The sequence below is a fragment of the Mastigoproctus giganteus genome, chromosome 12, assembly GCF_048544385.1.
Source record: "Mastigoproctus giganteus isolate SK-2022 chromosome 12, ASM4854438v1, whole genome shotgun sequence".
In the NCBI taxonomy this organism is placed as follows: domain Eukaryota; kingdom Metazoa; phylum Arthropoda; class Arachnida; order Uropygi; family Thelyphonidae; genus Mastigoproctus; species Mastigoproctus giganteus.
In genome coordinates, this window is record NC_143586.1 from 141,195,732 (window position 1) to 141,220,515 (window position 24,784).

The window sequence follows — 24,784 nt, forward strand, 5'->3', positions numbered from 1 at the left end:
TGTCATCATGTTCGGGGGAAAGCTCGATCGTGGCTTAAGCCGGCCCTGCCTCCCAGCGGGTGATCAAACCATGAAGGGTGTATTAGAGTATCGTTGCAGTAAAGAATTCTAAATTTGAGTGCCACCAGTGTACGCTCCTTTCTTCTCTGGGAAGAAAGGTGGTGGCACCTTTCTTCCCAGAGATGATCGTCTTGGTTGCATCGGCGATACTCGCTATCAATATCTGTTGTTTGTTCTTTTGCCATGGCAACTAAATTCATGATGTTTTCAGTATCTTTTGCTTGTAAAATAAGCGTATTCTATTGTAAGTTGGATCTTTTACTGGACAAAATTTTCTGGGAGGAAAAGACCATGCAATGCACTCTCCAGAGCGTGGCTTCGACCTCGGCCACGGTATGGAAAAAACCCCATAAATGTTCATCCCGTCTAGACTCTACACTAGACGCATTTTCTGTGGATGAAGGGCAATCGTCATCAATGTGCTGATAGCGAGGGCAGTATACCGTGTATCAATGCAGACTTTATTACCCAGAGTGTGATCAGTCATTATCTGAATACATGAAATCTTATAATTTTGAAGTTACTTTAATTATGTTAATTTTTCCACGGTTTTCAATCCTCTAATTTCGAGAGTGAGATACAGCAATATCCAGTTCTGAACTCTCACCTTGGGCAACTTAGCACAACGTGTGCACAATATTTAATCCAAACCAAATTATTAGAAAATTATTCCAGGTTCACTCTTAACGTGGTCATAGACGCTAGCATGGTGTAAAGTTGATGGCAATGAAAGGTAAGCCTTCTGGTAAGCCGAAGCATGGGTTAAGTAAATCACCCGGAAGAATTGGCCGGAAAATGATCTTTCCTTAAATCTATTCTTGATTATTTTGTAGAAGGTTTCTTGGGCTCACAAGACAGTGATATGTTAATTGTGTTTTTGTGCGCTTGCGTTGAAATAGTATAGTATACTTGCGTAGAAACAGTTCATCATCAAATTTTGGTTAGTGAAGAGCACTAATGGCGATTTTCTGTACCCCCTCATAATAGGATGTTAAGAGGAGCATATTTTGAATATGCTCCTCTTAACATCTTTATTTGAATTAAGTTCATTGAGAGGTTTAGTTCCTGACAATAAAGGAAATAAATGCTGGTCTCTAAATCCAGATGATTCCAATGAAAGGTTGTTATTGCCATAAAGATAACGACTTCATAATCGCATTATATAAGGCTATTGTTAGATCACACTGGTTATCCAGTTTTCTCTCTGAACTCTCACTGGGAGTAATGATAGATGACTCTCTGTCTTTTAACTTCTCCACCAATGCTGGTGTCCCCCAACGTTCAGTTCTTTCCCCCACTCTTTTCATCTTGTATATTAATGACCTTCTTTCACTGACTGGAAATCCTATCCATATTTTTGCCGATGATAGCACATTGCATTCCACTTTCCATTTTGAGAAACCTTTCCCTGCTCAATCAGTTTCAACTTCTCGAATATCCGCTACCAATTCCTTAAATGCCGATCTCCGGGTAATTCTCCAGTGGGGCAAAGACAACTTACTTGATTTCAATCCTTCTAAAACTCAGTCTTGTCTTATAACTCGCAAAAAGGATTCTTCTGCTCCTATGCTTATCTTTGGTGACACTCCAATTTCTAGGCAAAATGATATATCTCTTTTGGGGATTACCTTGACTTCTAATCTCTCTTGGCACAAGCACGTTACAAATATTGCTTCCTCTGCATCTAAAAAACTTGGTTTTCTCTTTCGCTCTCGGCGTTACTTTTCTTCCAAACAGCTGCTCACTCTGTATAAATCGCAAATCCGCCCTGCCATGGAATATTGTTCCCACATCTGGGGTGGTGCCCCCAAAACCTCTCTCAGGCTTCTTGATTCCATTCAGAAGAGGGCAGTTAGGTTAATTAATGATTCATCTCTAACAGAGTCTCTCCACTCGCTGTCTCATAGACGCACTGTTTCTGCTGCATGCCTCTTCTACAGATACTTCCCTGGGCACTGTTCTTCTGAATTGGCTTCTATAATTCCCGCTCTCTCTTTCAAAACAGTCCGAACACGTGGCGCCACCAGCCAACATCCATTTACTGTCCAACTTCAAACTCACAGAACCAACTTTTCATCTTCCTCGTTTATTCATTCAACTGCCGTTTTCTGGAACAATCTTCCTTCATCCGTATTTCCTGAAAATTACAGTCAACAGAAGTTCAAGTCCAGTGTCAACAAATATCTTCTTTCGTCTTCTCAACCTCCAACCCAAGCACGGTACTAAGTACTATAGGTTCTAATACCTCTCGTGTTTAGGGTTTTCATAAAAAAAAAAAAAAAAAAAACACTTGGAATATTGTGTTCAAGCATGAAGACCGCACCTAAAGAAAGACACTGTACTTCATGAAAGGGTCCAGAGACGGGTAACTCGCTTGGCGAGATCGGCAAAAGGGCGTTCATATGAGGAAAAACATAAAATATGTGGGTTGTTGTTATCTGGTTTTTAGGAGCATTAGCAACTAAGACTATATTGTTCCGGGGATATGCGGTGGTCATTCCCTCACCTTTTCGCATTCGGTGGTCACGGGCTCGAACCCCGGTCTAGTCAAGAAGCGTGTGCTACGCACTGCTGCTTGTGCCCACTTGACTACGGAGGCGCCAATATGTGGGTTACAGAGCTTGGAAACTAGGCACCTTAGAGGAGACTTGATTGAGGTGTTTAAGGCTCTGAGAGGCATAAGCAAAATGAATGAAGACCAAAATTTCACAGTTATTGTGAAAGATTATGATTCTATAACAAGGGGCCCATCATTTCAAGTTACGAGAGGGGAGATGTTTAGACTGGATTGCAGGATGATTTTTATTTTAGCCAGAGAGTAGTAAATTACTGGAATAAGTTACCCAGATGGGTGGCAGAGACTGGCAGTTTGGGGAAATTCAAAGGTCAGCTGGATAATTACCTACAGGAGGAGGGAAACGCTTAGGTTGTCTATTTGCTATTCTCCTATTAATTATTATTTTTAAAAATTTCTTCTTGTTATTATTATTTTATTTTATTATTGTTTTTTTTGGCTGGTGCATCATAAGCCATAGGCTTCCTCGCACCATGTGACCATTGCCAATACTAATATTGTACTGCCATTTTGTGAAATCTGGCTAATGTTAATGTGGCGCCATCTATCGATTAAAATGTAAATATCTAAAGATTGGAAAAGGATTCCAGTGATCTAGATTTCTATAATAACCACTCTCATACCACGTGAATATTAATCAGACCGCTCGTTCTATATATATACTGAGAACGTGCAGTCAAATATTTTGTTGTGGGGTTATAGGGGCATCAGCTAGCCATATTACATCGTATATATGTCTTTAAATCGAGTGTGTTCTGTGGTCTATTTTGTGTTTGCTGGATTAGATTCCAGTGATATTTTCCCAAATCGAATTGCTTTTATAGTTCCAGAGTGTTTTATATATTTTGTTCATTCCAAATATATATAAAATTCCATAAATATATTTATGGATAAATTACTTTCGATAGGCACATGTAGATAAATTGTAAGAAATATGATGTTATTTGTTCACCCAAGTTCAGATTTTCTGAACTTCATTGTCCTGTTATTTCTTAAAGCGGCTACTATACATAACCTTATTGTACAACTTGGATCGTATAAATATGTAATGGAACGACTCAAATTAAACTTTATATTATTTATGAGCAGCAAATAGAATGATATCTTATGCCTCAGAAAATGGGAATGATGCGAGGTTAGGGACCAACATCAAAAGTTGTTGGTCCCTAACACGGTATAGATGAGAGCAGAGTGCTGAGTATTCTCAAGTGACAGCCAATAGCTGTCTCAATTAATTTTTACGTAATTCATGATTTCAGTGGTCATCGTATAATGTCAGCCAAATCATATAAGGTCTGCGACGTTGGAAGTGTTTGGGCAGGTAGGAAGCGATTAAGGGGCTTCAAACGATTGTATTTCAGATTAAATATAAGGTTGAACCTCATGGATGTTGGAGGATTGTACTTTTGACAGATATCCCGTGTGGTCGGATCGTTTATCGTGCTTATGAACATTTGTTGTTGTTTTCATCCGTTCAGTCGCAGCCGACTTTCGGAGACTTTATGAGCGAGCTGCCTCCATGCTCTCCGGTCTTCAGTAACTTCTTCCAAGACCCTCATGCTCATGCCAGTGTCTCTCTTGATGGTGTCGAGCCAGAGTGTTCTTTGCCAACCTCTTCTCCTTGTTCCACTGACCTTTACTGGCATTATCGATTTATTCTTGAGCTCTTTAAAGTTTTCTGGTGAAAAACATTTACACTGATTTTTTAAGACCAGCACTCAGAGTCACTGCTGTTCCGAAACTGTTTACAGTAAACACAATAAAATGTTATGTTTTAATATAATCAGTATTGACTCCTTCATTTGTGCAGTGAACGGGCGGTCGCAAGAACCAGATCTCCAGAACGCATATACACTGATTGATACTCGAAGTGGGACCATGTTAAGTACTTGTGAGGGTGAAGAAGAAGAAGATTGCTTTGTTTTCTGATTTCTAACAATTTCCGAACATAGATTCCTCTTCCATTGTATGAACAACTCCCGTTGGTAGAAGAACTATCATCTGGCTGATTTAATGATCCCTTAAACTCTAAGAGTTAAAATACTGGCCTTTTATTGTCCTTTCAAAGCAAATACTTTCAAATTTTACCAAACTAAAATAATCCACATTTGTGTCCATGTATGCTTTAACTCCTACTACCTCTCTCTTCTTTAATATTTCTTTTAGTATAAAAAACTAATGTCATCAGGTTATGTGACTAAACCTGTAGGTTGATTCTCAGTTTAAACTTGTATTTGCAATGCCGATTCACGATAAGGTAAATATAATAAAATATTTAAAACAATTAATTACAATATGTTTATCTTATATGGTAGTAAACAGAGCATATGATTTACCACGGGGATGCTGGTTACTGCCGAAGACAAGATCAAAGGCTTTCGTGGGTAGCACAGTTGTTAGTATCGCTGTCCTCCCTACACAGGGTGGAAAAGACCTGAGTTGGAGTCCTGAGTTATTGTGGAAATGCATTTTTCTGGTGATTTTGCTCTCTCTAATGAAAAGCGTACTCAGTTCAATAACAGCGAATACTGGAGTTGAAGTAATTAATTTTAAATTAGATAATTCCCTTTATTCAGTAAACATTATCCACATAATATTTATTCAATTAGTTATATAGAACTTATTCTATTTAAATAATGCGAAAATGAAGTGCTCTTTAATGGTAATTAAACAAAATACTTATAGCAGCATTTCATTTCCAGAATAAAAGCAAATTGTGACCCGCATTCTAGAACCATAATACTCAGGAATATAAATATCTCCTCTTACATTTAACATCTTAAATGAATGGTATGTAAACAGCTTCGGGTTGGTGATATTTAAATCGATTATTGGTGCACTTAGACCATGAGTCTTCTGTTGTATTGAAATGATTAATTATACAAGAATTTCGGGCCGAAACAAGTTTCCCACAACCCTTTTAATTTGCAGTGATTCGTATTAAATTCATTAATAAATTCACAGAACCTGTCTCTGTTTTATTGGAAAGATATCAAATAAAAGTTTCGTTATGAAAGTAAAGACAACCTTTTCATAACGTCATTCATTCCTGCCGTTGGAGGAATCGCTACAAGTTGCCTCAGCGTTACAGTACAATAAAAACACTTCTAGTGAGAAAAGTGTTACAATGGAGTATGTGATTTACCACCAGTGTGATGCTGGTTATTGCCGAAGACAAGATCAAAGGCCTTCGTGGATAGCAGTTGTTAGGATTGTGCTCCCCACACCGGGTGGAAAAGATCTACACCCTCTCTTAAACCATGATCTAAATTTCCTAAGGCTAAGTGAGATTTAAAACCAAAAATCTGATGAAAAGAATCCCGATATTACTTCTGAGTGAAAATGCAATTGCTTATAGCAGAATTTTTCTGTTGGTACATGATTACCCTCAATAGATTTACACTGAAGTATAATTACATTAGGAAATTATACTAAAACCCAGATAAAATTATAATAGTTAAAACCCAGATAAATTTATAATTTAAGAAAGTTAATTGATATCATTTTAAAATACTCAATGATTTTTGATAGATATGGTGAAAAACACCCCGATTATATCTTAATCAAAGTTTGCAGTAAACATTTATCCAATTATTAAAAAAATAAAAAAATATACTGAAAGAGAAAGGCGCTTTCTTAGTCAAAGAAGGAAAAATACAATAAAATCATAATGAACACGCCTTACATTATCTTTGAAATTGCAAAGATAATATAAAGTAATGGATGAAATTTTGTTTTTCCACATGGTGGTCACCTCGTTGAAACGGTAATATTTTTTTTCGTTTTTACCGCTGTGGCCAAGTAGTTCACTCCGAGGAAACGTTACATGGTTTCCTTTTGAAAACTCAGGTTTTTCATCCAGAGAAACAAACAAACCGATCACAATTTGACATTTTGTTCTTCCACATGATGGAAATGGTCATCTCGTTGAGACAGTAGGATTTTCTTTTTACCACAGTGGCCGAGTAATCGGTTCCAGGCGAATGTTGCATGGTTTCCTGTCGAAAACGTAGATTTTTCATCCAGAGAAACAAACAAATCGATCACAAAAAAAAAGGCAATATACAAACAAGATATAATGACCCCCAATGTCTTTATTTGCAGTGGTAAAATAATTACCAATAAGGAAACGTGAAGTAAAACGTTTTAACAGTTCTTTTTTACTCTCCATTAATCGTCCCATCATTACTGCCATTGCAGTTGACAACTACTAGTTATCTCTACATGAGCTACCTCGATTAGCGCAGTGTTTACGATCACCCTCTTCCATACCTGGTGGATTCAAATCCCATTCCGATGGGAGGAATTTTTATCGGCTTTTTTCCCAAAAAACCTTGGTCATACAACCCACACAGCAGGCATGCAGGCTTTTTAGCCAAGATATACTAACCCCTTATGGGTTTAATTGACTCGATAAATTTATAGAACAACCAATCCCCTTTTTATAGACTATCCTCGCCTTCCCCAACATACTGTATTCTCTGAATGGAGATATATTTATGTCTGTATATACATAATTATTATATTTTGGAAGTGTTTTAGAGTATATTTAAAGAATACTTTTGTGGAGTGTTCTTCTAATGAGATTAACAGGACATAGGAGAAAATGGTACCTAGAGTATTTGCTTTAAAACGATATAAAGTCCAGAATTAAATTAATTCAGATGGTACCAATTTAATTCAGATGTTTATCTTAATTCTAATTACACATTTTTATCTTCAAGCGAGACTGCAAATGTAGTTGTAAATAAGTGAATACTGAAGATTGAACTATCTCGGTAAACTTAGGCGAATTTGGCCGATAAAATATTTATTCGGGCGCTGTTTAATTTTTCTACTAAATTGCCTACACGACTGAATAATTAATCAGTTAATTTATTTAAATGCGCTCACTCTCTCTTTCGTTGCTTTTTTTCCCTACAAAGTGACAGTGTAATTTTTCTGATGGGACCATGATAATAACATATAACCGGTCTTATTTTATTACCAACCTTCCTTTGCCCCATAGGATTTAAGCTAACAAAATAATCAGATAAATTTATTTGCTGTCCAAATGGTAGATTATATGTATTTCGTTTATAAACTATTTCAAATGGATTGAAAGCTGCACAGCCACTGTTTCTATGGTGTAGAATTTTGGGTTTTGCTCGATTACCTTTTAGATACACTGTGCTGCCACTTTATTAGGTACATCTACCTAGTAGCGTGTTGAGCCTCCTTTAGCCTTCAAAACAGCCTGAATTCGTCTAGGCATGGATTAAACAAGATGCTGAAAACGTTGTGCATGAATGGAGTACCATGCAGTGTGTCACGCAGTTCCTTCAGATTGGACAGAGGTGTAGGCCTGCAGCGAACAGCCCTTTCCAGCTCATCCCAAAGATGTTCAATGGGAGAACCGGGGAACTGAGCGGGCCACTGCAGCAAAGAAAAGTCATTGTCATGTTCCTGGCCATTCCATAGTGATTCGGGCTTTGTGCACTGGCGCATTATCCTGCTGGAAGTAACCATCTGACTGAGGATAAACTGTTAACATGAACGGATGCACTTGGTCAGCAACGATGTTTAGGTACGATGTGGCATTCAGACGTGAATCTATGGGTATCAATGGACCCAACGTGTGCCAAGAAAACATTCCCTATACCGTAACACTGCTCCCACCACCTTGCACAGTAGTCGTCAGACATGATGGGTCCATGGATTCATGTTGTTTTCGCCAAATTCTGAGCCTTCCATCAACATGATGCAGCAGGAACTTCGACTCGTCAGACCAAGCAACTGTTTTCCAATCCTCGATAGTCCAGTGCTGGTGTTATTGTGACCACAGGAGGCGTGCTCCCTTGTTCTTCATTGATAACAAAGGTACACGATGTGCCGTCGGCTGTTGTAGCCCATTCGAGACAAAGTGCGACTAGTGGTCAGTTGCGATATTTTGTCTTGCGCACTAAGGTTGTATTCTGACGTGATGTGCGACAATGTGGCCCGTCTGTTTGTTTGCACAATTCCAGCCATCCTCCACTGACCTCTCTCATCAACAAGCGATTTTCTTTTACAGGAGTGGATGAAAATCGCTTGTTGAGAGGATGTTTTCTGTTCGTTGCACCATTCTCGATACACTCTTGAAACTGTGGTGCGTGAAAAGTTCAGGAGAATTGCCGTTTCAGAGATGCTTTGGCCAGCATGTCTTGCACCTACTACCATGCCACGTTCTGTGGGGGGGTGGAAAACAAAGGATGATGGATGATATTTTTTTATATATTTAGTTATTGTTTTATGTTCTTATTTTTATTTCGTTTTGTTCCGTATTATGTGTTTGTCCACTTTATTCTTATTTCCCCCACTAACGCATCTGACTTTACTTCCTAGGAGAATTCCAGATTCGTGGGAAATTCTCAATTATGTATAATTCCCTTCGGAAAGGCTGAGTGTTCAGGAATAACAAACTCACAAATTAATAAACAACAAAGTTTATTTACATATATATATACAACATAATATACAATTGAATAAAAAAACATGTAATATGCATACAAAGTTAAATATAGGATACCTTGCAAATATTATTCTTATATTAACAATCAATATGCTATTTTCAACATTATACTCTGTGTTCTCGCCATTCTGTTACAATACACTGAAGACCAATCTTAACTTTCCTAAAGTCTATTTGTTATTAGTCTTTCAGTTAGAGCAACAGTTCTTCATCAATACAAACACTATATTCAATTATCTATCCTTAGAACATTCAAATATTCTCATATAAAATTTACTATATTCAATTATCTATCTTTAGAACATTCCAAGATTTTTTATATAGTTCAATTATCCTTCTAACATATTATAATCATCTGAACAACAATTTAATCTATTACTTATCTTTCGTTTCTCTTGTATTTTACAATAACCTTTTTGAATTAATTAAACTCTGTTAGTATATATATAATTTACTTAAGAGATAATTTATCTATCAAGTTACTTCTAGTGCTATCTCTGTTTTTCATTAATTAATCACTATACTGTTTCACTAGCAGTCCTTGTTAACTTACAGTACTTAATAATATCTCACCTACTTCTATCTTTTTTCTTTCCTTTCCGGGGAGTTTCCAAGCTTTCCTGGCTCTCAGGGTACCTTCTGGGGATCTCTTTCATCAGCTACACCTGAATTTGCTACAGATGATTTTTAGGAACTCTTTGCTGCACTGGGACTGGCGTTCTTTCTCCACCTTATTAAAACCTATCACAAGGAAAACTCATAGGACACCTCACACTAACTCCTTCTCCACTCCACTTTATTCGAACTGTAAGATTTTACATCTTACAGTTCGAAGCCCGTTCGATCACTCCTTTTCCCCATTCTTGCTACGGTTTGTACGCTTAACTGACACTAGAAAGATTATTCTGCTGCATTTATATCCTCAACTGGGGTCATGTTGTTGTGGGACAAACCATAAAGTGGCAGCACAGTGTATAACATGATATGAAAAATTATGCTTCAATATAGGAGTTTACTGTATATGAGTACATTTCTGACTGATATTTTGAAAGTTCTTTATAAATATCTTCGATATGAGCCAAGTCTCAATTTTTATATAGAATAGAAATGTTAGAAATAAAAAGAAGAAATAATAAATGCAGCAGTACCTACTGATAGAAAAATTATTTAAGATAATAGAGTTGCTGATTTAAGATAACGGAAGGCTGCTGTACACATACAGTTTGTCTTTCAGAAAATACAGGCTCAACAGTATTTTGGAGTGTATTTAAAATGTCAAATATAATTAATTATTTCGAAAAAAAATAGAAAGAAAAGAAAGAAAAAAGTTGTATAAAAATAGCACAACAAACTACAAATATACAAGTGTTAAAAGAGAAGCTGACTTGTAAAATAGAGGCACCATTTTTTTGTTTATTATTTGTAAGAGCAGAACAGCAGTTGGCCAGGTGCCATAACCACATCTAGCAACACTGAAATATCGGCTCGTTGATGGGTGAAATTCGCTCTCTTGTCTAAGGAAAGTTCTGTGGGTCGTGTAAAGCGATTACTGTTGCTGGCAGATGACTTAAGTCTACTCTAACTCTGACAAAGATGGTAACTGAAGATGACGAAAATGCGACCAGCGCTTGGTAATTTAATGATGGCCAATAATTTCTTCCAAATTTTACTCATCCTTTTGAAGAGTCTGTCACGTTATGAGAAAACCTCATCCATCAGCTGGCCGAGGAAGGAGTTGGCCACTGGTCCAATTTCTCCACGTAGATCAAAATGACAAAGTCGTCAAACTGTACGGATCAGTCATTGCAAATTGAATACACTTTTCAAATCTCATTTGTTATAGATGGATCGCCAGGGCAAGCGTTATCGAACGATGAAGGAATTGGGTGTGCTCTATCCACCTGGATTTGAAAGCAAAGCAGCTCTTTGAAATATATTTTTATGCATGTTATCGGGTTAACAATCAAATGAATTGGACAGTGGGATTCATTGAGAAGCTGCCCTCTCAGTCTCTTTGTTTATATCTCTTTCTTTATTTTAGCTTCTTTTTCTTGCGATTAATGAAATGTGGCAAATTTTGTACAATAATATTTTGTACCAGTGCTTCTATAACAAGTTGAGGATTACGTCACATTGTCAGACGTTTTTTTTTTTTTGTGTGAATGTATTTGCTTTTTATCTAAACCTCCTCTAAGTGCACTCAGTGACAAATTTTATCGATTGGACTGAAAAACACTGGAGGGAGGGGAGCTACGGAAGCCAAAGAAAGTCACGCATCGTCACTGTGGCCAGAGAAATCATGCAGTTGTCACATCCCACATCGCCATCCTATTAAATATTCACCCTGCTTGTCTGCTTTGACAGTACAAAATACAATCAAGGGCACGTTTATCTGAGAGGAGGCAGGGGAAAAAAATAACAAAATAGTCCCTACCAGCGAAGTAAAGGAAACATCTTAGCGCGACATATCACCAAGCGGATGGAACCATGACGACTGTCACTTATCGGAAATGCAGCATTTCGACGGAAGCACCACCGAAGGCAGTTTACGCATGACGTTTGTCGAAAGATGATGGGAAACGATTGACATGACAGGCGAGAGTTCTGTAAGTTGTACATTGTTGTTCTCGAGATGAGGGGAAGGAATTCTGTACATTACTGCATCAGAATATACAACGATATCTGATATCTCTGTTGAAGAAGTTTTCCTGCGGGTTTTCAAGTTGCAGTTGTCATCTCGGGCTGTCCTCATTCCTTTGCGAAAGAGGGATCGCCGAGATTATATTTCTTATTTCGTCCTTCGATTTTATGGTGGAAGCTCATTCAATTTTTTTTCTTTTTAGCTTTAAATCAATCTTCTTCATATTTTACAATTGTCATAATGCTTCGGCCTCATAAGAATTCTTTGGTTGAATTGAATTCTTTATAGCTACGTATTAAATAAAATCAAGGGCACTTTATTTATATAAGAGACTGTTTTACAAAAGATGGTGCGAGTACTGGTTAAGACCTCTTCGTGTCCACTTCGAAAGGAACTGAGTTTCGATTTCTTTTGGAGGCCAATTCTACATAAAGGTCATTTTGTTTGTTCCTGTATTAGTACATGTAAGTCAACCGTAGAATATACGAAATTTACAGGTAGGATGTACCAATGCGTAACCTTTAGGATGATGCCTTTGAAAAGTTCGTGGCCTAATTACGAAGGGTTTATCTGAAGAGTCTGATGACATGTTATTTTTCAACACAGTCCCCTTTGGAGTAAATACATTTTTATCACCAATGCTGCAATGCGTTGAATTCATCTGTGAAGGAAGTTTTCTCTTAGGCCTTTACGAATGCATCCATTGCAGCAATGACGTCACTGTCGATGGGAAAATGGATACAAGCCAGGTATTTTTAAAATTAGAAAATGGGTGAAAGTCCGATGTTGTTAGATCTGATGAATATGTGGATGGGCCAAGATGTCATTTCCTTTAGCTGGTGATGGCATCTGAGTTTTCTTCGCCGTTTGTTTTTGACGTTTTCACGCAAACGATTTACAGCGTCAGCGTGATGTGCCCCTGTGACTGACTGGCATTTCTGGAGGTAATCCACTGGGGACACTCCATTATCGTCCCAAAAATCCGATGCCATCACCAGCTGAAGGAAACGACATGGCTTTCTTTGGAGGGGGATGGAATAAGAGCAGTGTTTCTACTGATTGGACTGCTCCTTTGTCTCTTGCTGAAAGTTATGGATCCACGAATCATCCATGGTCACAAACCTTGCAAGGAAATTTCCTGGATTTGCTTGAAAACGATTCAAATATTCACTTGACAACTGTTGTGCGTTTTCGATCTGCTGTGAACACTTGCCTTAGTGGGTAGCACAATTGGTAGAATGGCAGTCCTCTCCCAACCTGGTGGAAAATACCTGAATTCCAATCCCATCGATGAGGCAAGGAACTTTTATCGGCGTTTTTCAAAACGTGGCTGAGTTAGTTTCAGGTGAGGATAGTATTGTTTTTTAACCGAAAATCGGATTTTTCATCCAACAAATAGCAAATCTATCCCAGAATACATTCGATTTACATATATCTTACATACAGGGTAATATATTCTTAGTTGCTGATGCGTCTAAAACCCTACAACAAAACAACTGCTGTCAACAACTTTCGGACCCAACTTGCTGACGGATATTTCTAGCGAGAATCTCTGTTATTATGTGGTACACACGTTTTCATATGAGATGCCCAGGACGCTGGAACTGTCCTGAAATGTCACTTGTCGATCACTCATCATCAGATAATGTATACTACTAAAAACTAAACTATTATATTTAGGCCACCCGAATAATTAAGTTCATCTGCCGTGCTGTGTCTTATGTCTGTTAATTGCGTGTGTTCTATGGTCGATTTGTCTGTTTGCTGGACGAAAAACCCCAGTTTCTGGGGAGAAAAACCTTGCTATATACGCCACTTACCTTTCTATCTATTACCCTAGTTTTTTTTGACAAACAGGAGAAGGCCATTAAACTCTATTTGCAGGAATCCACCTTATTTATATTTAAAAAATTATTTTTAGGTGCATTCTCCCATGTAAAGTATTTGTTGCCTTTCTGAAAACGAACAAGTGATTTTAGGCACGGACAGGTAATTTTACAATTAGCCTTCTGTCCGTCTGTTTGTTCGCATGTGACAACTCTACATACAGTGGACGAATTTTCATGGTTTTATAATTTGCTCTTTTAGAAAAATTTGTCAATTTATCTCAGATTTCATTGAAATCGAAAAAATATAGATCCGACAATTATTTAAATTGCGAACGACTCTCTTCTTATTGGGCACTCACTGGCCAAAAAATTAGAAACTTATGTGCAATAAAGAGTATTTATTTATTTCAGGAGATTCCCAAAATGCTGAGAATGTGAAACTTGACCTTCGTCAGTTAAACCCTGACATCGCTGCTGTAAGTCTCGCCTAGGGCAATGAGGTGCTACTTGGGTTATTCAAAACGGCGCATGTCAAGGTTACAGAGGGAAGAAGAAGGCACTATGTGCGTATTTCATTGCCATATAGTGCCTATTTATTTATATTCAAGTGCCTTATCTATTTCACTTTTTGATTACTATTGAGCAGTATGCAACAAGTTGGTGCGTTACACTTTAGGCTAGTTAACAAATAATAATAATTCATGAAGTAAAACGAAACAAATCAAACAGATCGACATGCGAAAACCTACTTTAATTTATGCCAATTTTTGTAATGGGGCAGGGAACGAGGACTGTGAACTGAACCTGAAATTTTCTCAAGGACCAACAGAAGAACTTGGGTGTTGAACATTTGGCCTCGATCCGTTTTAGAGTAATACGAATAGATTTCTGAATAGAATATATGAATAGATTTCTGTATTAGTAGGAGTGGGCAGGGGAGGCAATGATTGATCATAAAAGCTTTACAGGTGCCCACGAAACATACGCATATACAAGTTGCCCAACTTTTGGTTGATAGCCAGACTGAAAAAAGAATTCCCTGAGATTGAAAACGATTGATTCGCAAGTATAACAGAAGGTTGAGTTTTTATTTTACTGCATGTGCACTCTCCTTCGGGTATGTACCAACGAAGTTGCTGAGGTCAGAAGAGATATTTTTGAACAACTGACACCACGAAATTCTGTATGTTCCAGCTCTATTTTGTCAACATTTCTGACGCTGTATGGGCGCCCCAGTTCATTATAAACAGGAAATTTACTTTGCTACTCCATAGAAATGAATAATTTGAAGTCTGAGGGTTTTATTTCTTCACTACCAAGTTTGGCTGGTCAGCTGAACACGTTTTGCTTCAATTCTCACCTTGAGCGCTCTTGTCCGATCCATCACAAAGGGGATTTCTAGATTTATTTCCTACTCATGTCTATTATCCGACTCGCCCAAAAGGAAGAGCCAATCTCGCGCGGAACCGAGCGTTCTATTAACCGACCGCTCTCCGCGTAGAAAAGTCGATGCACCACGCGATTGAAATATCGGTATTTAATTTTTGCTGTCGCGAGCTTTTCCACTGCACCTGGGTGTAACTGATGGTTCTAGACTCGTTAATGGGTGGCGGGAGATTAAGTGTCTTCGCGAACGCAGCAACGCCCCCTTTGTCGGACTTTACTTAACAAGGGCAGTTGGGTGGATTTATCATACGTGTTCCATCGGAGGATCAGAGCGGGACGGACGATGAGCTGTTTATTACAGTAATTTGGCGATGGTTCATTACAAGCAGGCCATGTAAACACGCTAGGTTGATAGCCCGAAGCGCTAGTGTAGAGAGCGCTTGTCACCCCAAGCAAACACTGCGCATTCCTTCATGAACACGAGAGGACACCATAAGGGTTTCTGGTATAATATTTGCGGCACGTGAACTGTAATGTACCGCTATTGCCGTTGGTATTGGAAGCATTTCTGCCTGCGCAACTGTCCTGTGAAGTTAAGATCATTCTTGCCTTCTGCCACTGGCCTGTAGCCTTGGAGGTGGACGTACTAATTGCTTTAAAGCGAAGCAGTAGTATAGAATGACGATCATAATACACATTTGGCGCATTTAATCAGTGCATAACGTTGTCATCTGCTAGGTTCATGTATGGGTAACTTCATCCCAGTCTTCAGATGATATCAAAGGAACCGGTAGTGATCCAAATGGATCGATGAATACCTCCCGAAATCATCTGCGTCGACGTGCCACGCGGAAATGAATCCAGTAATGAACACGAGGAGGTGTTGGGAAGGATTCCATGCGGTCAAACTAAGCGTATAACGGATTTCGGAGCCTCTGTCTGGATGTCGTATGCATATGTAAAGCAGTTAACTCCGCGTGTTAAACATCTACCCAGAAGACCACGTGCTCTTACATCAAGAAATCGCTGAAGAGATGAGGGTGTTGTACGGAAAATATCTGCCCCAAAGATGCCAAAAACATTATCCATGAGTTGTAAGAACGTAGGGAGCGTGGGTTGTTTCAATTTCGGCATGAAAATGTCCATAAAAGTTCCTTCTGTCTCGACAGAATTGAAATTCAGCTATTTATATGGTGTGGTAGCTATTTTTGCTTTGCGACAAGAGGATACCTCTTGTGAGGAAACAGGCCCTAACAGTAAGAAAAAATACGAGGTGTAAAAATAAAATTCTGCTCTGATGTAATAAAATGAACACAAAGTGAAGGAGCTCAAGAATGTTTTTATTTTTGTTCAGTGTAATCACTACCTGATTGAATGTACTTATTACATCATTCTAAAAGCTTCTCAAAGGAGTCTGCGAAGTCTTCCAAAAGGGTGATGTTCAGTTCAGTGGTTACGTTTTTCTTTATATTCTCAACATTCAGAAATCACTTTCCTCTGAGGGTAGTTTCCCCCTTCGGAAAGAGGAAGAAGTCTTCTGGAGCGAGATCAGGGGGAGTAGGATGAATAATTGATCCATAATGCCATCCTCAGAAATGTCTTCACAGCAAGTGCAGAATGGCGGGGTATTGTCGTGCAACAAGAACCAGTTATCTTTCTCAAGAAATTGCGGCTTCATCCGGGAAATGCGCTTCAATAGTCTCCGAAGTACCCGCCCGTAGAACTCAGCATTGATTCTCTCCTCTTCAGGTGCAAATTCCTTATGGATCACATCCATGTGGAAAACGTGACCACCATCATCTTGATTCTGGACTTTTGCAAACGAAACTTTCTAGGACTTGATGATAATTTTGAAGTCCTCTGAGTCATACTGAAACACCCACTACTCATCTCCGGTGGCAATACAGTCGAGAAAATTAAGACTGTCTTGAAATTTTGATGAAGTCTTCGCATGATGACGCTTTTCGTTGTTTCTGCTTATCCTTGAGTTTGTGAGGCACAAATTTTGCACAAACCTATCTTTCCCTAAATCTTCATGCAGAATTTGAAGAATCGTTTTCTTATTCCGAGTCCATTCATCGGCCATCATTCTGAGGCAAAACATCGATTTCTTGCCACATTTGTAACTCTGTTCAGCATCACCTTGATCGGGGGGATCACTAGTCCATCATCATTTCGGGATGTTGACGGACGCTCACTTCTTGGGTCATCGCGAACATCCTCACTTCCATCTTTGAATCGCTTTTACCATTCAGACACACTGGTACGACTTAGGGTTTCTTCATCACAAACAGTTTTTAACATTCCGTACGTTTGTCTTGCAGATTTTTCTAGTTTAAAGCAAAATTTGATATTTGTTCGTTGTTCCTTTGCACAAACGTGACACGGAACTTTAACGCTTACAAACAAAACTGGTTGTTACTTGCAACCTGCCAGTCTACTGGACAATTTCTGTATCATCTTCTGTTGGAGGAAGTTTGAACTACAACATACTGTAAGATTGCAAATCTTACAAGTATAAATAAAAGAAATAGTTTTAAATTAATTAGTTAGAAAAAAAATTATAACAAAAATTTCTAATTCTTCTTTGTGGTTAACTACAAAGAATCTAAGATAGGGCAAGTTTAATGCTTTTGCATCTAAATCCGCACAGGTTAGGTTATAAATTTGAAGTAAATTGCTAATTAGTTATGACAATGTGAGCAAGTACAGAACAATTGGAATGTGCAATGGATGGCAAGTTGAATTCTAACAATAATGGTTCGGAATGCAGCTGATGGCAGGAAAGATATGCTGGGAAAGGAATCAAGTCACCGTCCCAAATTAGTCATTAACCTTATGCATGTGTAGAGCAATGGAAAATAACTTAACCTTCTGGTACATACAATGAAACTGACCCTAGAATGCATTTGGGAAACAGAAGGCGGTCTGTTTCTGACTATGAGGGGAACGAACCGATTAAGGGAAAGTACAGTTAGAAGAAAGTCCAGAAGGAAGTGGGTCCGCAACCCTTGTACTTAAGGGGGGAAGATGCCCAGCCATACAGCACTCGGAGAAAACAAAGTCAGATGAAGGACGAATTACAGTAGAGATGCTGGAAGAGAAGATGATTTTGATTGGCTAATAAGAAGGCGAGAGAATGGAAACAAAAAGCAGGAGCACGAGGAGAAAGGGGTCGTCGGAAAAAAAATTTGGTTTGTGAATGTCTCGAAAAGTGTTGTAACGTCGTGTTCGAAAGAATGGTCAAGTGGAAATGCCCGTGTTTGATGTAAAGGTGGGAGGAGTGAAGATAGTCGCAAAAAATTGAGAAGTGTGTCTGATGAATGGCCTACTGAATGCTAGAAGTCCAAGCCGCATCATATTAAGCAAATAAATGGATGCAGACCATCGCCCATCGATTTCTCGACAGGAGAATCTAGGAAAGGAATGCCTGAAATATCTAAAGGATAAAAGGATTGTTTTCAGAGAGTTGTATAGTCCGAGATTGTTAGAGGAAAGGTGTTCCACATACAAAAGGATTTTAAAGAAAATTTTAGATTAATTGGAAAAAAATGTATGATGAATATGTATAAAGGAGGTAGAAGGAAAGTTTTTATTGTTCCTGTAGTTAACTTTAATTAAAAGTAGTGTCGTACAATTTGCAGAAGGAAAGGGGTGATTATAACTTTTAACTAAATGGCATAATTAAAGATATGTATGAAGAAAATGTAAAAAGGAAGTAGAAAGAAGTTTTATTGTTCCTGAAATTAACCTTAATTAAGAGTAGGTTGTACGATTTCAGAAGAAAGGTGGAGATAATATTTCTTAGCATTAAATGAGATAATACTGTGTAAATTTTGATATGGAAATAAACCTTTGTTATGTTTAGAAATTCAAATAAGTGCTTCATTATTCTAAGAGAAATATACACTCCCCTCAAAAAAAGAACTTGCACTAAGTCCAAACCTGTACAAGGAGAATAAATATATCCTGAGTGCCTAGAATCTTCTGTGACAGAAAGAATAAATAAAGCAGTCAGGTAGCTTGTGAGATTTAGAGGAGTGAGGAGCCAATTGGGTTTTAATCTAGATAATACACAACTGCCTAAATTGGATTCCAAAGCACGGGGTATAACAACAAATAAAAAGATAAATAAATAAAGTAAAATGGTAAGAAACCCCAATTCCCACAATACAACTTCCTTTGTTGCACATGACTGCACCAGTCGGGAAAATTTATTGCCACACTACGTAAGTGAAGTATCTGATTTTTATGAAAGTTGCAAACTTTCATAAAAAAATTAAGTGAAGAAATAGAAAAAATGCTAATTAGACATTTGCCTGTTGTATAAAAAATATATGTCATCTTATTAGAGAAAAAGAATGATGTTATGTACATAGTCCCTATCCAAATAAGGGGATTGCGAATGTATTTATTAGTGTCATATGCTTTAATTACCCCTTTCCTAGTCTTTTCTATTAATGCATTCTGACATGGATGAGAAACTATTCCAGCAATGGACCGATTCCCCTAATCAAATGGACAGACCTCATATAACACTACCAGTTCTCCCTAATGGGAACTTAGGAAACATGACATGTTTCCTAAGGATGGGTGAAATCAGCATCATAAAGGAGAATTTGATTAAAGTAATTAATAGCCTTTCTAACAAAGCTGGAGAAGGGTCTGATGGTTTCCATATATTTGCAGTAAAAATTTGTTCCGTATATACAGACCTCCTGTTACAAATCTTTTAACGTGTCCTTGAAACTGGTATCATCCCATAAATGTAACGACGCTACTATGTAAAGCTCATACTTAAAATCAGATACCCCATATTACTCAAGGATTTCGCCCCATCTCCATTGCTGTTCCTTTATGAAGATCTTTGAAAAATTAGTCCAATATTGCTTCATCCATCGCCCTCGCTACCTCCATGCAGTTCTACAGCAGCGATCCACGTCTTAAAATCTCCTAGATACTGTCTTTAGGACAACAAGTCCTGAACAAAAAATCCCAGCCGGATATTATTTTCTCCGATTTCAAATCAGAATTTGAAAATATATCAATCACAGCTCTTATCTTTATTTTCAAAGAATACTTGAAAGTACATGACTCCTAAGTCCTCATGTTAGAAACCCACTTCAACTGACACGGCTAGCTTTTCTAATGGAGGCTACAAGACAACTGTTAATGCATCTCGAGGCGGGGTATTTTCTTCTACTCTGTTTGCTGCGCTTTTGGAATCCTTCCTAGCAACGCATCCTAATTTTAGTTCATATTCTGATGATTTGAAGCTCGTTGTAGCTTCGAGAGATCCTCAACACACAGCGGTAATAAACCAACATGTAGCAATACAAATCAAGCATCTAACTATCTAGAAAGAATAGGACAATAACTCAAAGTCAGCCCACGTGTCAATAACAAAGCGGCGAATGAAGAAATGACTGACACCCTTACCCTTCTATGCTTCTGATATTTGGTCCTCAGCACCGATTTATTATCGGAACAAATTCCTAGACATGGCATAGTTAATCCTGCTTAATATGGCAAAAATACAGCCCTGAGGATGATCAAATCAAAATAAATTGCTCCTTCCTGGCCACGATTTTAAAATAGCTAAATCAGAAAAGAATTTCAGATCTTTTTACTACTTTTCTGAATTTACCAAAGCCTGCTGAAGTTTCTGCATGTTTTAAACTCCTTCTCCTTTTTTAAGACCATGGCCAGTAATCATAAATTCTCCCCCAGGAATATTGCTTTCTTTGCTTCAGCACATCAATAATTCTTTATTTTCAAGGAACCGGCTTGGTTAATATTTCTTAGGTGTAAAAAATGTAAAATTCTGTGGGTAGGCACTGAGATCAATGCAAATATATTAAAACCAACCAGTGTAGCTATTGTAAATGTAGAACAAGAAAACAACAACATTGGCACTCCAGGAATTTACGTTTCAAATCGATCAGGTTGATTAGAATCTTTTCCCCAACCACACGCACCTCGAAAATTAGCATTTCCTTAGTATCCGTTCTTTTTGACACTTCGATTTTCAAGGCTGATATCCCTGTATTATGAGTACAGGGGAATCAATTTTGTTGCACCACAGATAACTGCGGTTATCTGTGCTCCAACACAATTTACCGATTCAAGATCTTGTAATAAATTAAAAGCAAATCCATATAAGTTTGACAACCGAGTGCCGTTTCTAATTAAATGAGCAAAACACAATTTGGAAAAGCGCTTAATTAATTGTAGCCTATTTTCTGTTCAATAATATTACCACGCGCGTTTGTGTGTGTGAACGAGAGAGAGTATCAGGAGTTACTGAACCACAATAATAAAGTTGCAGCTCCAGTTATTTTGTAGCCCAAGACGCACCCCTGAATTTTGCCTCTCCTTTAAGATTCTATATGCCAGAAGTCCTTCCTGTAGTTTTTTCTCTAATTCCCAGAGAATCTGAGTACTGAGTATACAGTCCATATAGTATGGTATGGTATTGCATGTATATAGTATTGTATAGTAGTACAAATATAGTACGAAGATACAGTCCCAAATTTTTGCCATTTTCCTTTGTCACCCTACTTGTTAAACAGCCCTCAATATGGATTGTATATGAAAATTAACCAAATATAATGAGTGTATTTAATGTAGTTCAAACGAAGCTCTTATTTAGGATTATTTTGAAATTATAGCCTCTTCCTAGAATAATGTCTTAAGCCGTGATTGCAGAAGTAGGGATAGTGGTGTTTCAGTTTTATGGCATAACATACTCAAGCCTTGATTCATTTAAAAGGTTTATATATCTTATTTAAAACGTTGTTGGCATTTATTAATAATAACGCTTTATTTACCTTAAGAAGCACCTTTTACCATATTAGAATCTTTAGAACGCGAAATATACACTCACTTGTCAGAATATTCAGCATCTAGTCGGGCCACATTTTGCCCAAATTACAACCTGTACAAATCAAGGCATGGATTCCATTAGGTGTCTGAAGGAGTCCAACTCCACATTTGATTATTTTTCCATCAGGATATTTGTGTGCTGCTGTATTGGAGTCGGTAGAAAACTGTAAAGCCGAACTGTCCTTTCCAACATATCCCGGACACTCTCATTGGATTTAGATCTGGAAAATTAGAGGGCTACGGTACTTGTTGGAAATATCGGGAATGGTTTCTGAATGAACCATTGAGATAGAAAATTTTCACAATGGACAGTTGAGTTGAGTTGTAGCCTTAAAATAATCCATTGCAATACGGGCAATATTTATTAAGTATTTAAGGTGAAGTTGGTCACCTTAAATATGGCCTTAGTCGCTGATGCTTCTAAAAACCCAATAACAACAACGCCTAAAATCCTATAACAAACAGCAGTTTACAGTTGAAGACTTCCAGCGATGTTTCTAGAAGTGTCAGGAAGGTTGGGACGCTATCATCAAGAGATAGAGTTTTTTATGATCGAAGCAAAATAAATGCTTTTGCATCTTATAGTATTATTAAAACTTTATAGACATCGTGATGCTTGGAAGCATTTTAACTTTCCAATAAAATTCAGCTCCTTGATAAAAAAAGTCATTATAAAACATGAACTCATCTGGTAGCAGAATATTCGAGATAATCAATAAGTTTGTAATCATCACAAAGTATCCCCTGGTTCATACTAACGCAGCCAACAAGAAACTACATTTTAATTAAAGCTGCCTCCAGTTTGAAACTGCAACAAATGTGGTTTAATTACAGGACTGTTTCCAAAAATAAGGCTCGGTAGCAAGATACGTTGTTTCTGCTTTATGAATGCCCCAACCACAATAAGTCAGTAAATAACTACGACGATAAAGAATACGTACTGTGTTCTTGTCTTTATTTTAGTTTCCTAATTGTGTATCATTGCTTTGTTAACTGCTCCTTTTAGAAACTAATCGTCACTTTTGAAGATGGTTGCATTACGTTTTTTAGGGCTCTCGTGCAGTCTAATTATCCTAATTTGTCTAGTTGTTGCTTAATCGCCTTCCTTTCCTTTCTCAAAAGTGAGATAATTAGTCTGCTTTCTAGAGAAAAGTGTGAAATGTTCAACAGTAAAAGGGAAGAAAAAGTCGTAATCAGGATGGCTTAAAGTGAAAAAATAACCTCTTATGTTTCCACACACACACACACAGACGAGATTAAGTATGCATCCCAAAGGCTGTTGAATGTGTTAGTTGCCAATCTCTTTTCTCGCCTATAAAAGGGATTCCACAAGTTAAGCGTCTAAAATTTCTGAAAAAAAATGGTATTAGTTGCTAGCAATGGCGAAACTTGAGTAATGTTAAAGCAACAAGTGATTGAAAATGAATACTGTAATTGCTTACCTAGTAGTTTTAAATTCCTAATAAGAAATAAAGGGACAGGAAAGATAAATGCCAATCAACGCAATAGGTTAATAACCATACACGCACACGCAGTGTCCTACCGTTAACATCTGGATAACCATCCGTTGACAGTTGGTCACGCATGCTCTCAGTGAGACGATTGGGATACTTGTCAGCACCAGTACTGTGCACACGATGCTGCATAATATGAGTTACCACAGTAGTGATAAATATACCATGCAGCCCAAAAGCCATTGATCTTCTCGACTAAATGCGAGGCGCCGTCTAGCTTGGTGTAAGGCCAATATTCTTGGAGCGTAGACCAGTGGAAAGCTATTCGAAGCAACCAACCGAACTGTATTGTTTCGCCAATGAAGTTTAGCAGAGGCAGCGCGGCATGGGGCTCTTTTTCATGGTTTGGTCTGGGATTATTGGTTGTTTTGGACGAAACCATGAATACCAAGGTCTATGAGACTTCTTGGGCAATAACGTGTTATCTACGCAGCTATGTAGGTGTTTGAATATTAATGATAGGCCAGCGTAGTTTGCGAAATATCATGGAAAATAGAGAAATTTCGGTAGTGAATATCACAAAAATATTAGAAAAAATGTATTTAATGTTGCTGATTTTCATGAAATGCGTAAATTTTAAATTCAGAAATAATTTCCAACAAATACTGCACAACTTTATCTTTATGCAAAAATTTTCAGAATTGATAACAAATACTACAAATAATATGCACAGTTAGTAAGGATTTTGGACTAAAGGTGAATATGGCTAAAACAAAAGTAATGATGAACAAGTATGCCACGGAAAGGGAAATAATCATTGAAGGAGCAGTAATTGAAAAGGTGGAGTCATATACTTATCTGCGACAAGTTATTAGCTGTAATAATGATAAATGGCTGGAAGTCAAGAGAAGAATAAATTTTGGATGGATAGCATTCAGGAAATATAGTCACATACTGAAGAGCAATATCCCAGTTTGTCTGAAATAAAATAATGAATCAATGTATACTCCCCACCATGACTTATGGAAGTGAAACTTGGGAAATCACCAAAAGAATGGAAGAGAAGCTGAGAATGACACAGCGAAGAATAGAACGAATTATATTGGGAATCAGACTGTTAGATAAGAAGAGAAACATGGATTAGGCATCAAACTGAAGAACTAAAATGGTCTTGAGTAGGACACATAGCTCGAAGACATGATGACAGATGGACTAAGAAAATAACAGAATGGCACCCAAGAGGAGCTAGAAGAAAACCTGGAAGACAAAGGCGGAGATGGATAGATGAAATTCATGAGTTTTTGGGTAGTAAATGGATGGCCAGTGCTCAAAACAGAAGGAACTGGAAAGTTGCTGGAGAGGCCTTCATCCTGCAGTGGATTGAAAATGGCTGATGATGATGACTACACATAATAATTTTTAAATAATAACAATCTGTAACAAATATGCTATTTTAACTTTACT